Here is a 15,053-nt window from a genome sequence, read left to right as displayed (position 1 = left end):
TCTAAAACCTCAATATCTGTTATAGACCTTGGGGTTAGTTCTCTGAACCATTTTCGAGCCTCTCCATCTAGACTTTGGACAAAGACTCTCATCCATACATCATCTTCACTAATGTCTAGGTTATCAGCATAGCTATAGAATGATTCAAGATGTTCCTCGGCTATAACACCTTCAGTCCCAATGAACTTAAGCATATACTTCTGATATTCTCCAGTAGGCATGGCATTCAAAGGAGTGGGCAGTACTAGAGGTCCATACCTAGCAACTATGATTCTTTCCATTTTGGTAGGTGTTGCCATAGCTGTGGTGGCTATAAGGGTACTGGAAGTCTGAATGAAAGAGGGTTGAGGAGTGACTGATAGGACTAAAGGAGTATGATGGATAGGAGGAGAGGCTTCCTTTGGGCTTAGAATGAAAGGAGAACCTAAAGAATAAGGAGCTCTATGAATCTCTGAGATTTTTTCTTCACTGCTAGTATTAGATGCTATACTCTCAACATGTATTTGTTCTATTACAAGATTTTCTTGAAGAGACATAGAATATTGTTTAGCTACCTGAACCTGATGCTCCTTTCTGCAACGCCTTTCTTTCTTTGATGATTTTTTTAGGGTCAGGTACTGGGTTAGCTTGTGGCTTCTAAGGATTTCTCCAAGTATGCCTCACAAACTGAGCCAGAACTATGGAGTGGAGTTGCCAAGAGGTTCGTCCTCTAGTAGAGTCGCCAGATAGATGACTACAACCCAAATAGTGTCCAGGCTTTGTCTATCATCAAAGATGGATCTGTGTCGTCCCCCAGGGAAGTTGAGCTTTAGTCTCCTCTCCCCAGCAATGACGCCAATTATGTTAGCACTCCAGGAAACTCTCCTAGGTTGTAGCTCGGAGATGCCTGGTAACATATAATCTTCAAGATCGTTCTCTAAACTATTGGAATGGATTTGGGTTTGGATCAAGTCAGATGACTGTTTCAACTCCCTTTTCACTCAAGACATGCATGAACACCCTCATCTTGACAAGGCTTTCGACCACTAATGCTCAATAGTTTATAGATTCAATGAATAGATGGAGAATCTTGACTGTACCAGCATATACATACATAAACACATATGAATGGCTAGCTACAGAAATTAAATTAATCTTGCAAATCTAATTTATCAACGCAGAGATAAGATGACAGCTATCTGGCATTAGACATAGAAGAAAACATGAATAACCTATTCAAGTGCAAGCTTAGAACAGAGGAGAAGATGGCGATTGAACATGTAACAGTAGAAGAAGCTTGTATTACTGGAATGAAGATGAGACGCTGGGAGGAATAGAGTATCCACAATCTTCAAAATTTGAACCCTTAATACTTCGAACTTTCAGCCATTTATAGGCTTTTTACAATGCTCTCGAACCCTCTGAGGCTCGAGATGTCTTAATCTATCCCCTCTGTCTTCTAACTACTTGATGCCATAACTAGACAAACATGAGCTCAGAGAGCTCTTTTTCTAACAAACACAGTAACCAAATCTAGTAATTTCGCCGCGCTGTCAGGTGGCTCACTCATGCTAGCAATGCTCCATGATCACTTCTGTTGGTTCGGCTACATCGTGTTGTTGATTTTTTCCCCTTCCGGCCATGCATTCCATTATTTCAGTTCAACTTTCCGTCTGTGAAAGACATTGTCAGAGCCAACAAATTTCTTCCCCGGGTGACTGATGGGAAGTGGGGTACAGGAGCACTTGGGCCGTTGGATAGTGTGAATCGACGATCGAGGTGAACTAAGGTGATGGTGAACGAGGGACGTTGGATCGGGAGGAATGGATGGAGGAGATCAATTTCCGAAGGCTTGAAGTCGTTGCAGGAGCGGAATAACTCTGAGTCGTCAGATCTTAGATTGGTAGATAGAACAACTATCGAGTGGAGGAGGTGCTCGAAGGATAACACCCGGGAGTGGTTTGCTTAGACGGAAATGGTTTATTTCGGGCGGTCATCGGGCGGTAAGAAGTAAAGGTCGGAGCCCACTCGATTCCATTCATCGGGCGCCATGCAGCAGTGGAGGAGAGAGAGAAAACCGCTTTTATCGGGCGGGTATCCCTCTCGCTTGTTGCCCGAGCGATATGCGCGATAGCCATTAGATCTGGCGGAAAATATCTAACGGTGGTGAATGGTCAAGCATATAGTGTCGATCGGGTGAAGTGCACACCGTCAGAACAGTGGGAAGATCGACGACGAAGATCAGAGAATGGAGAGTGCAGCGGAAAGGAGATGAACCGAGAGCGAACCTGCCGATATTTATGAGCGCGGGTGTATAATTCTTGAAGTTCGGCGTATGGCCAAGGTGGCGCAAGAGGAGACGTGGACCATCGGAGCTAAAATAAGGGACATTTCCATTAAAATAGCAGCAATGCACCTCAAGGCTAACAGGCCCCGCTTGGGTAAATTGGTACATCAACTTCCTGGGGTCGTAACTTTGGCATACGATCTTCGTTTGGCTATCATAATACCTCGTTTCAAAGATCTCGAAGAGGATGCCGAAAACAAATTAATATATAAGATTGGGACTTTTCTAGTCTCTTTGTTTTCCCTAAAAACACCTTTTAGTCCCTTAAAACAACTCTGAAAGTTTAGGACCCGAAAAAATTCCAAAAATAATAGGTTGTGCTAAAATTAAGGATACTGAAAAGAAACAACGGTGGGGGTGCAAGTCGAATAGACAGGTGGTCACCAATATCCACCTGGATCAGTCCTCCCCTCTTAGGAAACAATGGTCCCCATTGCGTTGAGTGCCTCCATTAAATGGGGAAACTTCTACTGAACTTGGTCCTTGGTGAGCCATTTGCCTTGGTGCAAGAGTTGGCCAATTTTGAAAACCTGATACAGTTGGATCTTCTACTGGTGAGTGTACTTGATCTACCTGTTCCTTATTCGATCAGTTGTGGCATGTTCCATGAATTCTAGGTTTAACTCTGTTGGCATGAGATTTTCCCAGCAATGTCGGATGTGTCCAACGATGTTGGAAAGTATGGTTGAAGGCTATCTACATTGACAAATGGACGCATACCAAGGAATGGTGGAATGTTGAGCTCGAAGGAATTTCCCCCCACAACCTTCGTGATTGTGTATGGCCCATATCAGAGCAGGCGAAGCTTGCGGTGGGATCCAGCGAGACGCTCTTTCTGCGAATGTAGCCAAACTTTGTCGCCCACCTCGAACTTGTGCAGAACCCGATGTTGATCATGGTGATGTTTGTACTTAGCATTGACTCTATCAGATATATCCGGGACCTGCTGGCGGATGTGTTATATGTGCTCAATGAAGTTAGCCCTGTTAGCTTCACACTGGACGTGAGTCGAATATACCTGAGTAGTTGACAATAGTATGGCCACATCGATGGTACATAATCGTTGAAATCGTAGCCCTACCTAAGAGGGCTTGTGGTCTGTTGCGCTGTGGAGAGCTCTGTTGTAGCTGTGATGGACATAGGAGAGGCTTTCATCCCATGTATGTGGATGCTTTGAGTTATACATGCGCATAATGTTTACGATCATCATGTTGACAACCTTTGTTTGATCATTAGTTTGGGGATGGAAAGTCGTGGACCTAGTAAGTTTGGTATCCAACATTGACCAGAGACTTAACCAAAATGCACTTAGGAATCTATTGTCCCGATATGAGACAATAGGCTGTGGGATCCCAAAATGTACCCACACTCGCTCGAAGAAGAGCTTAGCAGTGGCCTCTGTTGTGATACTCTTCTTGCAGGCCGCCATAATGGCCATCTTAGAGAATCTGCAACGACCATTAAAACACAGTCGTTGTCGTGTTTAGAAGAAGGAAAGCCTGACAAGTAATCCATGGAGATGGATTCCCAAGGTCGGTCGGCTAGGAGTAGGAAGATGAGTATATAGGCCTTGATTCTTGATGGGTGGTTTGACAATGGCATAGGCAGTGCAGGATTTAATGTACCTCCCAACATCCTAACAAAGATTCGGCCAATAAAAATACTTATTCAGTACTGCCATTGTTTTCTCTACTCTGAAATGTCTAGCGACCTTATTGTAGTGCACCTCCCAAATAATCTTGTCACAATCGCTTGAAGGAACACAAATGTGTCCTAGGTGGCATAACAATGCATCATGGAGGTGAAATTTTGGAACTTTCTTACCTTTCTGGAGTGTTTGGTAAGTGTTGTCGAATTCTGGACCGCTCTTGTAAAGACGCAGCCACCTCGAAGTTTCGTGCCCACAAGAGTCGAGCACAATGATCAACGCGATGACTTGTGGTTGGCATAGGAAGTCTGCAACATTATTGGTGTTGTCCTTCTTGTACTTAATGTTCAAATGGAATTGTTGCAGGTATGTGGACCATTTATGATGGTGATCATTCTACAACTTCCATTGTGTCTGTATGAACTGCAGGGGTCGATGGTCCGTGTGGATAACTGTTTCCTTCCCTAGAATGTAATGTTTCCATTGACGACAGTCCTGCATAATGGAATACATTTCTTTGTCATAGATGGGATACTTTTAGACTGTTTCTGAAAGTATTTCACTGTGTAAGCCATTAGATGCCCCTGCTGAGTAAGAACTGCACCAATAGCATAGTCGGAGGCATATATCTCAATCTCAAATGGTTGTCGCAGGTCTGGTAATGTGAGCATTGGTGCAGAGCAGAGGCGTTGTGTCAACTCAATAAAAACCTTCTGTTGCGTTTCAGACCAAAAGAACTTTTCTTTCACTCGACCCTTAGTGAGTTAACTTAAAGGCCAAGTGATATGAGAGAACCCCAATACGAACCTGCGGTAGAAATTGGCAAGCCCCAGAAAGCTGCTGAGCTTTGTTAGAGTGGTTGGGGCTAGCCAATCCCGAATGACTTGTATCTTGGTTGGGTCCACATGCACACCCTTCTCGCCAATGATGTACCCTAAATATTGAACCCGGTTCATACCAAAAGTGCACTTATCCAGATTGGCACAAAACTTGTGTTGTCACAGGGTTTGAAGGACCTATCGAATATGGTGGAGGTGCTCTTCCCAACTCTGGCTGAACATTAAGATGTCATCTAAATACACCACCATGAATGCATTCGTGAAGGGTCACAAGATGTCGTCCATCAACCTCATGAAGGTTGTGGGGGCATTCGTCAACCCGAAATGCATGACCAACCATTCGAAAAGGCCCTCCTTGGATTTGAAGGTAGTCTTCCACACATCAGAGGGTTCTATAAGCACCTGGTGATAACCAGACTTCAAGTCAATTTTGCTGAAATATTTAACCCCCTTGAGCTGGTTCAAAAGGTCATCAATCCATGGAATTCGGCACCTATTCCATACATTGATCTTGTTCAAAACCCAATAGTCAATATAAAGTCTCCAGGTCTTGTCCTTCTTCTGTACCAATACAATTGAGCTCCCATAGAGTGATGACCTTGGCTTGATGTGCCCTTTCTGTAACAACTCCTAAATCTACTTCTTGATCTCATCGTTCTCCGGAACAGAGCGTCGCTAGATCAGTCCATTGGGTAGCGGCACGCCTAGGGTCAAATTGATGGAATGCTTGACCCGAAAATGTAGAGGTACCCCCATAGGTGAGGTGAAAATATACTTTTACTCCTCCACGACCTTGTCCATCTGCTGTTGTTGTATGAAGGAGCCCTGTTTGGAAGTCGTGGCCACAATCTTCTTTTTTCCCCAAGGGCGAATCATAAGGAAAACAAATTTCTTGATTTGTGAAATGATCTTACTGCATTGCTTTGCAGAGATCAAAGAGATGGTGGTAGGTGGGGATACCTCCGATATACTGTACAACTTGTTGGCCAAAGTAATAATCATAGAGTGAGGTCTAGACTCATATACAACATGTCGCTTCCACTAGTATGGTTTTCCTGATAATACATCACAAGCCTCAAGAGGAGAAACATCATACAATACCTCATCTGTGAAGGGCTTGATGTTGGAGGGAAGGCGACACTGCTGATTGACACGAAGATCTTGTCCTTGGTGAAGCCCCCTGATGGTGTATGGTTGCGGATGTGTTGTAGTCGGTAGACCCAGCCGCTTCATAACCTCTTCTGAAATGAGGTTTTTTTGGCTCCTGTTGTCGCCAATGAATTGCAACGGAGAAGTCTTCACCCACATCTATGAGCGGAAGAGGCGTTCCCCCTCATCTAGATATTTAGGCTCGTTCTTCTGGATCTTGGTGGTGGCCACGGTGGCACTAGGCTCCGCATCAATGATTTGCTTCCCTTGATCATTCCCCTTGTCAGGTTCTGACTCAGAGTCTGAACATGTGTATGATTCAGAAGCCTTCATGTCGACCACCAGTGACTACTTGGCCCGACACTCACTTGTGTTGTGAGTGGAGCTCTTATGGAACTCACACCATTTTCTTTTGTCCTTCATCTTCGGGGTGTTGTTCTTTGCTTGAGGCTTCGACGAGTTGTCCTAGGTAGCCCTGCCTTGGCTTTTTCCTTTGCTCTGTGATGGGTGTCTTTCCCTTGCTTCGTATTCGCAAATCCAAATTCTTGCTTCTTCTGTTTAAAGTTATGCTCAATCTTGACAGTGTATTGGTACACCATGTCGAGCGAGGAGATGTCCATGAACTTCATATCGTCTTTCATATATATGTGCAGAAAGTCGCGGTACTTGAGTACTAAATGTCGCTCATAATGCTTGATACCCAACTTCGTGTGAAGAGTCTGAAAAATATTGGTAAACTCTGGCATGTCTTATTCCCTTCCCCCACAACGTGGTCCACTTTATGTATTTATCCTCATAGCTCCAGATAGGGTAGTACTGCCCCTTGATTGCGTCCTAGAATGAATTCCAAGTGGGTGCGACTGAAAATAGTGAGGGTGTACTTTTGTCCTTCTTCTCAAAGTATGTTTCCTACCAGTCCTTGATGTGGGGCACTACTTTGACAAGTGCAAAAGTAATCTTTTCCCAACTGGAAAAATGATGAACAGAAAAATATCCTTCTAGAAATTTTAACCATTTATCTATGGTGTCTACATCTATCTGACCTTCAAATATGTGGATGTCAAAGTTAACTTTTACCTTAAAGGGTATGCCACTTCCAGAGTGGCTGTTGGAAGACGAGGTGTCGTCTTTGGGTAGTCGCTGAAGGATCCGGGCAAAGTTGTCCATCATCTTGTTCCTCTATCACTCGAGGGACTCTTTGAGCAAGATTTTGAAAGGATATCATGCCCCCTCATCTTTCTTCTCTTTCACCATGGGAGGTCGTCGGGATTTGTGAGGCTCGTTTTGCAAAGGTTTGACCAGTTCAAGCCCTAACTCCTTATATCCTGACCTTGTTGGGGACATGCAAAGAAAAACAGAGAAAGAGAAACTCGCTTTGATACCACTGATCTGAAATTAAACAGGAACACAACAAATCAAATATATAACCATAAATACAAAGATACAATAGGAATAACACTTCATTTCATTAATATCAAATAACTGAAATATGCTTACAAATAGAAAAATAAATAAACTAGCTCGGGCGATGGTAGCTTATCTTTGAGAAGAGATGTGGCGGCTACGTATCTTTGAAATGTGTGACAATGAGGCTCAAAGGCCTATTTATTATTGAGAAACAATAGAAAACCCTAAACTTCTAAGAACTTAACCCTAGGAGATGAAGTGCCAAAACTGTGGGGCCGAAAACAAATGGTTACACCTATTTGGGATTATTTTGGTCTCTTTGTTTTCCCTAAAAACGCCTTTTAGTCCCTCAAAATGGCTCTGGAAGTTTAGGGAGCGAAAAACTACTAAAAATAGTAAGTCGTGCTACAATTAAGGAAATTGAAAAGAAACAACGATGGGGGTGCAAGTGGAATAGGTGGGTGGCCACCAATATCCACCTGGATCAGTCCTCCCCCTTAGGAAGCAATGGTACCCATTGTGTTGAGTGCCTCCATGAGATAGGGAAACTTATACTGAACTTGGTCCTTGGTGAGCCACTTGCCTTGGTGCAGGAGTTGGCCAGCTTTGACAACCCGAGTGGATCTTCTTCTTGCGAGTGTTCTTGATCTTCATGTCCATGGTCCGATCAGTTTTGGCATGTTCCATGTATTCTGGGTTTAACTTTGTTGGCATGAGTTGTTCTGCAATGTCAGATGTGTCTAGCAATGGTGGAAAGAATGGCCGAAGGCGGTCTACATTGAACATTGCGTGCAGACCAAGGAATGGTGGAATGCCGAGCTCGAAGGCATTGCCCCCCACAACCTTGGTGATGGTGTATGGCCGATATCAAAGTGGGAGAAGGTTGCGGTGGGGTCCAAAAAGACACTCTTTCTGCAAATGTAGCCAAACTTTGTCACCCACCTGGAACTTGTACTAAACCCGATGTTGATCATGCCGCTATTTGTACTTAGCATTGGCTCTGACCAATATATCATGGACCGACTGAAAGATGTGTTGAATGTGCTCAATAAAGTTGTTAACCTTGTCGCTTCAGACTGGATGTGAGCTGAATCTTTCTGAGTAGCTGCAAGTGGTATGGCCACATCAATGAGACATAAAGGCTGAAATACCAGCCCTACCTTAAAGGGGCTGTGGCTCGTTGAGATGTGGAGAGCTCTGTTGGACATAGGGGAGGATTTCATCCCTTGTGCGTGGATGCTTCGAGTTATACATGTGCATAATGTGTACGATCATCCTGTTGACGACCTCTGCTTGGCCATCAATTTGGGGATGGAAATTTGTGGACTTAGTAAGTTTGGTATCCAGCATCGACCAGAGACTTGACCAAAATGCACTTAGGAATTTGTTGTCCCTTTCTAAGACAATGGACTGTGGGATCCAAAGTGTACCCACACTCGCTCGAAGAAGAGCTTAGTAGTGGCCTCTACTGTGATGCTCTTCTTACAGGCTGCCATATTAGCCATCTTAAAGAATCTGTCGATGACTACGAAAATGCAATTGTTGTTGTGTTTAGAACAAGGAACGCCCGACATATAATCCATGGAGATGGATTCCCAAGGTCGACTAGGAGTAGAAAGAGGAGTATGTAGGCCTTGCTTCTTGATGGATGGTTTGGCAATGGTGTAGGCAGTGCAAGATTTAATGTACCTCCCAATATGCTGACGAAGGTTGGGCCAATAAAAATACTTCTGCAGTACTGCAACATTTTTCTCTACTTCGAAATGTTCAGTGACCCGATTGTACTGCGCCTCCCAAATCATATTGGCATGCTTGCTTGAATGAACACAAATGTGTCCCAGTTGGCATAACAGTGCATCCTGGAGGTGAAAATTTGGAACTTGCTTACCTTCCAGGAGTGTTTGGTACATGTTGCTAAATTCTGAATCGCTCTTGTAAAGATGCGGCCACCCCAAATTGTCGTGCCCACAGGGGTCAAACACAATGATCAACGCCATGACTTGTGTTCGGCTGAGGTAGTATCCAACATTATTGGTGTTTCCCTTCTTGTACTTAATGTTCAAATGGAATTTTTGCAGGTATGTGGACCATTTTGGATGGCGAACGCTCTGCAACTTCCCTTGTGTCTGTATGAACTGCAGGGGTCAGTGGTGTGTGTGGATGATTGTTTGCTTCTACAGAATGTAATGCTTCCATTGACGATAGGCCTGCACAATGGAATACATTTCTTTGTCATAGGTGGGATACTCTCGGACTATGTCTGAAAGTGTCCTACTGTGGTAAGCCATTGGATGCCCCTACTGAGTAAGAACTGCACTGATAGCATAGTCGGAGCAAATGGTTGATCCAGGTCTGGTAATGTGAGCACTGGTGCATATTAGAGGAGCTGCTTCAACTCAACAAACACCTTATGTTGGGTTTCAGACCATGATAAATTTTCTTTCGCTCTGCCCTCAGTGACTTGACTTAAAGTTCAAATGATATGAGAGAACCCCAATGCGAACCTGCAATAGAAATTGGAAAGGCCCAGAAAGACGCAGAGCTCTCTTAGAGTGGTTACGGCTAGACAACCTCGAAGGACTTGTATCTTGGCTGGATCCACATGCACACCCTTCTCATCAATGATATACCCTATATATTGAACCTGGGTCATGCCAAAAGTGAATTTCTCAAGATTGACACACAACTTGTGTTTTCAGAAGGTTTGAAGGACCTGTCGAATATGGTGGAGGTGCTCCTCTCAACTCTGGCTGAAGATCAAGATTTCATCTAAAGACACCACCACGAATGCATTGGTGAAGGGTCGCAAGATATTTTCCATCAACCTAATAAAGTTTGTGTGGGCATTCATCAATCCGAAAGGCATGACCAAGCATTTGAAAAAGCCCTCCTTGGATTTGAAGGTAGTCTTCCACACATAAGAGGGTTTGATAGGCACCTGGTGATAACTGGACTTCAAGTCAATATTGTTGAAATATTTAGCCCCCTTCAGCTGGTCCAGAAGGTCATCAATCCGTGGGATTGGGTACCTATTCTAGATAGTGATCTTGTTCAATAATTGATAATCAATACAGAGTCTCTAGGTCTCGTCCTTCTTATGTACCAATACAATCCAATACAATCGGACTCCCATAGAGTGATGAGTTTGTCATGATGTGCCCTTTCTGCAACAACTCCTGAATCTGCCTCTTGATCTCATCGTTCTCTAGAACAGAGCGTTGATAGATCGGTTCATTGGGTAGCGGCATGCCTGGAGTCAAATTGATGGAGTGCTTGACCTGACAGTGCAAAGGTACCCCCATAGGTGAGCCGAAAATGTCCCTGAACTCCTCCACGACCTTGTCCATCTATTGTTGTTGTGCAGAGGAGCCATGTTTGGAAGTTGTGGCCATAATCTTCTTCTTGTCCTAAGGGTGAATCATAAGGAAAACAAATTTCCTGTTCTGTGAAATGATCTTACTGTATTACTTTGTAAAGATCAAAGAGATGGCATTAGGCAAGGACACCTCCGGTATGCTGTACAACTTTTTGCCCAAAGTAATAATCATAGAGCAAGGTCTAAACTCATATACAACATGTCGCTCCCACAAGTATGGTTGTCTTGACAATACATCACAAATTTCAAGAGAAGCAACATCAATCAATACCTCATCCGTAAAGGATTTGATGATGTAGGGAAGGCGACATTGTTGGTTGACACGGAGATCTCGTCCTTGGTGAAGCCACTCGATTGTGTATGGTTGTAGATGTGTTGTAGTCGATAGACCCAGCCACTTCACGACCTCTGCTGAAATGAGGTTCTTTTAGCTCCCGCTATCGACAATGAACTACAACGGAGAACCCTACACCCACATCTGTGAGTGGAAGAGGCATTCCCCCTCCTCTAGATCTCCAGGCTCGTTCTTTAGATCTTGGTGGTCGCCACGGTGGAACTGGGCTTCGCGTAAATGATCTGCTTCCCTTCATCATTCCCCTTGTTGTGTTTTTACTCAGAGTTGGAACATGCGTCACATTCGGAAGCCCTCAGCTCGGCCATTAGGGACTGCTTGGCCCGACACTCACTAGTGTTGTGAGTGGAGCTCTTATGGAACTCACACCATTTTCCTGTGTCCTCCTTCGTCTTCGGGGTGTTGTTCTTTTCTTGCAGCTTCAGTAGGTTGTCCTGGGTCATCCCGCCTTGGCTTTGTCCTTTCTTATGTGGTTTGGGGGCACCTTTCCCTTGCTTTAGATTCGCAGATCCAAAGTCTCGCTTCTTCTGTTTAAACTTCTGCTCAATCTTAACAGCGTATCGGTACGTCGTGCCGAGCGAGGAGATGTCCGAGAACTCCATTTCATCCTAGATGTATCTGTGTAGAAATTCGCAGTACTTGAGTACCAAATGTCCCTCGTAATCCTTGATACCCAACTTTGTGCGAAGGGTATGAAAAACATTGGTAAACTCCGACATATTTTGGTCCCTTCACTGCCGTAACATGGTCCAATTTATGTATTTATCCTTATATCTCCTAACAGGGTTGTACTAATCCTTGATTGTGTCCCGAAATGAATCCCAAGTGGGTGCAGCTGAAAATAGTGAGGGTGTACTTTCATCCTTCTTCTCACAATAGGTTTCCCAACCGTCCTTGACATGGGGGGCATCTTTGAGAAGTGCAAAAGTAATATTTTCACGACTGGAAAAATCATGAACATAAAAATATCCTTCTAGCATATTGAATCATTTATCTACAACATTTGCATCTATCTGACCTTCAAATATGGGGATGTCAAAGTTAACTTGTACCTTAAAGGGTGTAGCGCTTCGAGAGTGGCTTCTGGAAGAATATGCGTCGCCTTTGGGTAGCCACTAAAGTATCTGGGCAAAGTTGTCCATCATCGTGTTCCTCTGTCGCTCGAGGACTTCTTCGAGAAATATTTTGAAAGGATCTCTTGCCCCCTCGTCTTTCTTCTCCTTCGCCACGGGAGGTCGTCAGGATTTGCGAGGTTGGTCTTGCAAAGGTTTGACCAGTTCAAGCCCTAACTCCTTATAATCCGACCTCGTTTGAGACATGCAAAGAAAAACAAAGAAATAACAGCCCACTCTGATACCACTAATCCAAACTTAAACAAGAATTCAACAAATCACATATATATCCATAAATATAGAGATGCAGCAGAAATAACACATCATTTCATTAATATCAAATAAATAAAATAACCTTACAAATTGAAATCGAAATAAACTAGCTCGGGCGATAGTAGCTTATCTCTGAGAAGAGTTGTGGCGGCTACATGCCTCTAAACTACGAGGCTCGAATGATTATTTATTATTGAGAAATAATGGAAAACCCTAAACATCAAAGAACCTAACCCAAGGAGATGAAACGCCAAAACTATGGGCCGCGTTTGGGTAAATTGGTACACCAACTTCCCGGGGTCGTAATTTTGGCATACGATCTCCGTTTGATTATCATTATACCTTGTTTTGAAGATCTCAAAGAGAATGCCAAAAACAAATCAATATACTACTTTAAGACTTTTCCGATCTCTCCATTTTCCCTAAAAACGCCTTTTAGTCCCTCAAAACTGCTCCTGAAGATTAGGACCTGAAAAACTACCAAAAATAATAAGTTGTGCTACAATTACGAAAACTGAAAAGAAACAATGGTGGATGTTGTAGTGTTTTTGGAGCACAAGTGTACCAAAAAACACCCCCTTAGCTGTGGATTGTTACCTGCAAAGGATCACAATCAAAATTGGTGTTGTTAGTGGATAGACTTAAATAAACACAACATTGTAAAAAATGGATACAATGCATACATAAACATAAACTTAAACAAAGAGGTGCATGAACATAACAATGCTCAAATGGAGCAAACGCATCAATAATATATGGAAAAATCTCCCTTTATTAATTGCTGGTGGTAGATGTTGAATGCAATCATAATAATAAAACACTTGAAGAGAATTCCTTGAGCTAGGGAGCTCAAAAATCCTCAGCAAGGATGTTTCTTTTCCTCAATCTCTTTGCAAGTTTGTCCTCTCTCTCAAAGAAGTGTTAAGACTCTCCAAATGGTGGATTTCTCTTCACTCACTAAGATGTTGGGTTGCTTAGAAGCAATTTGGCCAACATGCTAGTGCTCTTCACTTCCTTGGTTCAACATTGAAATGGTTGTTTGCTTAGAAGCAATTTGACCAACATAACAATGTCTCTTCTTTTGGCTCTTCCATGGCCTGTTTATATAAAAAAAATTGAATCCCTCTTCATTCTTTTGGTACATGTATGATCGAGACACATGAGTAGGACAAAAGGATTCCATTGAGGGTTGCACTTCTCTAAGACGACTTGAATTCAGCTATACTAGGTCGATCTCGTATTAAGAAATTGGCTCCAAGTGTGTAGAGTGGTCCTAGACTACTGAGTCACCTTTTATGCAACTGCGCGGCTTTTTTATGATATGCCGCCCACGCTCTTATCGAAGAAATCTACACGTAGCATTAATTGATTTCCTTTATAAACTTTGGACTTTATGAGAACCTTTGAATTTTTTTAATCTTTATAATGTATTCGGTTGGAAAAATGTCCACTTGTTCATTTTGCTGGACAATTTTAATGTCTTCTGGATTGTACTAGCAAGTGTATGATTTTCCAATGTTAATAGTTGCCCCCTGATGTATGAGGTTAGGAGCAGACATATAGTCAAAATACATCATGTTTTCATTTTCTTTGGAGAGTCTGATTATCTTTTCGAGAGAGAGGATAACTTGTTTCAGAGATGAGTAGAGAAAAATCCTTGATTGAGTATGAATGATACCCATGCTCTGGTGGAAAAACTACAATAATGGTGTGTTTTATACGAGGCGGGCATGTCCCATGCTCGTTATGATCGCTGATCGGAACCGATTACAATTGGACAACAATTGATTTTTGTCTAGTCAACTTTTTGGTTGTTGACCTGCTGATGGCTGATGATGAACAATGTTGATGCCCTTAGGGGCGTTTTCTTGTCAAAATAGGTGAAATATTATTTTCCTATGCATATCTTGGTGAAGAAATTTGTTGATGGGTGCTATGGCATGCAAAGATATTTTGTGGCAGGTACCTCCCCCACCTGATAATATAAGCATTGTTGAATGAGGTGCTTAGTGAAGTGAGGGTCTTCGATTATGTGAATGGGCTGCAACAGTAACTAAGTACGACACTACCTTGACATAAATGATTCCCAATGTGCCACCCCAGCATATCCCTATTAAGGGAGGGAGTATCCAAGGTACTACCTATTTACTGGAATACATTTGTTGAAGTCGACAGGAAAGGGGTGTAATCCGCCCAACGTGGTGAGTCAGGAAATAGATATGAACAGACTGTAATAAATTTGGTCAGACAGTCATGATAGCAAGGCTATCGATATTGGAGGATACAGATAGCTCTTCTGAGGTCAAAGTTCAAGATGCAAACGACGACAGTCAAAACATGTTTTCTGATGATCTTGAAGTCGGTAGGATTTTCCAAGATGGGTGTAAGAGATTGATTTTTGACAGATGTGAAAAATGTGGGTGATTTTCTGATGAGTTGTGACCAAAGGTGATCAGAAACTGTAGGTGAGTGAGGGCCATGGATTGTAAAAATCAAATGTGGATGGGATATTTTTTTTCTTTTTTTTTGAAAAAATATTTGTACATTTGCCAAAAGAATATGGCTTGGTTT

Source organism: Pinus tabuliformis, chromosome 8 (genome assembly GCF_031772625.1).
Source record: "Pinus tabuliformis cultivar Carrire ecotype Pingquan chromosome 8, CPIR1, whole genome shotgun sequence".
Taxonomy (NCBI): Eukaryota; Viridiplantae; Streptophyta; class Pinopsida; order Pinales; family Pinaceae; genus Pinus; species Pinus tabuliformis.
The sequence above is the reverse complement of the archived record's forward strand: the minus strand, read 5'-3'. Positions refer to the sequence as shown.